The sequence below is a fragment of the Salmo trutta genome, chromosome 14, assembly GCF_901001165.1.
Source record: "Salmo trutta chromosome 14, fSalTru1.1, whole genome shotgun sequence".
Taxonomy (NCBI): Eukaryota; Metazoa; Chordata; class Actinopteri; order Salmoniformes; family Salmonidae; genus Salmo; species Salmo trutta.
Genome location: NC_042970.1, coordinates 83,761,578 through 83,763,785, shown reverse-complemented (window position 1 = coordinate 83,763,785; position 2,208 = coordinate 83,761,578).

Sequence of the window (2,208 nt, the reverse complement as noted above, 5' to 3'; positions counted from 1 at the left end):
TTTTAGAAATGAGAAGGATTCATCATATTAAAACAGGAGTTCAGATCACGTTGACCTTAAAATGAATCACTAATCACATGAAATAAATAATGATCTTCCAACATGTATTTGTCAAAGCAACAAAACAACTAACAATGATATAATGATTGGGGTTAAGGGGGTTAAAATCTTCCTAGAAGTCACAGAGGGTTCACAGAGGGACATTCCTAAATGCATGAATTTTGCCACTTTAGCAAGTCTTTATTTATATTAGAGATCAGAGCATTTAATTTAATATAACAGGCTTTTAAAAAGCAATATTGGTGCACAATCTCTACTTAAAATGTCAAAGGGATGCTAAAGGGACTCATTTCGTGGAACGACTATCATACTGTTGATAAACTACATGACCAAAAGTATGTGGACACCTGCTCGTTGAACATCTCATTTCAAAACCATGGTCATTAATATGGAGTCGGTCCCCCCTTTACTACTATAAAAGCCTCCACTCTTCTGGGAAGGCTTTCCACTAGATGTTGGAACATTACTGTGGAGACTTGCTTTCATTCAGCCACAAGAGCATTAGTGAGGTTGGGCACTGATGTTGGACGATTAGGCCTGGCTCGCAGTCGGCGTTCCAATTCATCCCAAAGGTGTTCGATGGAGTTGAGGTCAGGGCTCTGTGCAGACCAGTCAAATTCTTCCACACCGATCTCTACAAACCATTTCTGTATGGGCCCCGCTTTGTGCATGGTGGCATTGTCATGCTGAAACAGGAAAGGGCCTTCCCCAAACTGTTGCCAATATGTTGAGAGACCAGAGTTGTCTAGAATATCATTGTATGCTGTATCGCCTAGATTTCTCTTCGCTGGAACTTAGGGGCCGGGCCTGAACCATGACAAAGAGCCCCAGACCATTATTCCTACTCCACCAAACGTTACAGTTGGCACTACACATTCGGGCAGGTAGCTTTCCTCCAAACCCAGATTTGTCTGTCAGACTGCCAGATGGTGAAGCGTGATTTATCACTCCAGAGAACGTATTTCCACTGCTTCAGAGTTCAACGGCAGTGAGCTTTACACCAGTCCAGCTGGCGCTTGGCATTGGGCATTGTGATCTTAGGCTTGTGTGCAGCTGCTCGGCCATGGAAACCCATTTCATTAAGCTTCTGACAAACAGTTATTGTGCTGACAAAGGCAGTTTGGAACTCAATATTGAGTGTTGCAACTGAGGACAGACGATTTGTACATGCTTCAGCTCTCGGCGGTCCCGTTCTGTGAGCTTGTGTGGCCTACCACTTCGTGGCTGAGCAGTTGTCGCTCCTAGACGTTCCCACTTCAAAATAACAGCACTTACCTGCAGCTCTAGCAGGGCAGAAATTTGATGAAATGACTTGTTGGAAAGGTGGCATCCTATGACAGTGCCACGTTGAAAGTCACTGAGCTCTTCAGTAAGGCCATTCTACTGCCAATGTGTGTCTATGGAGATTGCATGGCTGTGTGCTCGAATTTATACACCTGTCAGCATTGGGTGTGGCTGAAATATCCGAATCCATTCATTTGAAGGGGTGTTCACACACTTGTAGGTATGTTTCTATATAGTTTACCTAAACATTATATTTAACAGTTTTATGAGCTGTAATTAAAAGGCTAAATGTTTCCGTTCTAGCTTTTAAATATTCATTTAATATGGTTCCACCAGGGTGATAAATCAAACTAAGCAAATCACAAGGTAACGGCCAACTCTGTCACGAGCATGAGGTGAGGAGACAGTTCAGATGTGTTTACAAGCTAAACAATATAAAAGTAGGTGAACATATATATAAAGTTGTTGATGAGGATTAATGTCACTAAAATGGAACTAAATAAGGTCAGATTAGATTTAATTAAAACTATTTCATGGTGTTGGGGCAACATGGATTCCACTACAGTATTTGAGAGTCAGTGGTAGTAACATTGGAATCAATTAGATTAAACAAACTTTTGATATTGGTAATGAAATTTCTCATTTATGTTAATTCACTGAAATTCAATTCGGAGACAAACATTAAAAAGTAATGTAATGGGAGTGTGGTGCTCCTGGAAGTGGGAGGTGCTAGTGATACACAGAAATAAACACCTCTCTCATCCAATTCATGTCCTTTCCCAGAGTGGTCCATAATTAACTTTTGCTTGGTTAGCACTTCCAACCAGATATAAGGAGGCTGAGGCCCCAACATCCTTAAGTCAG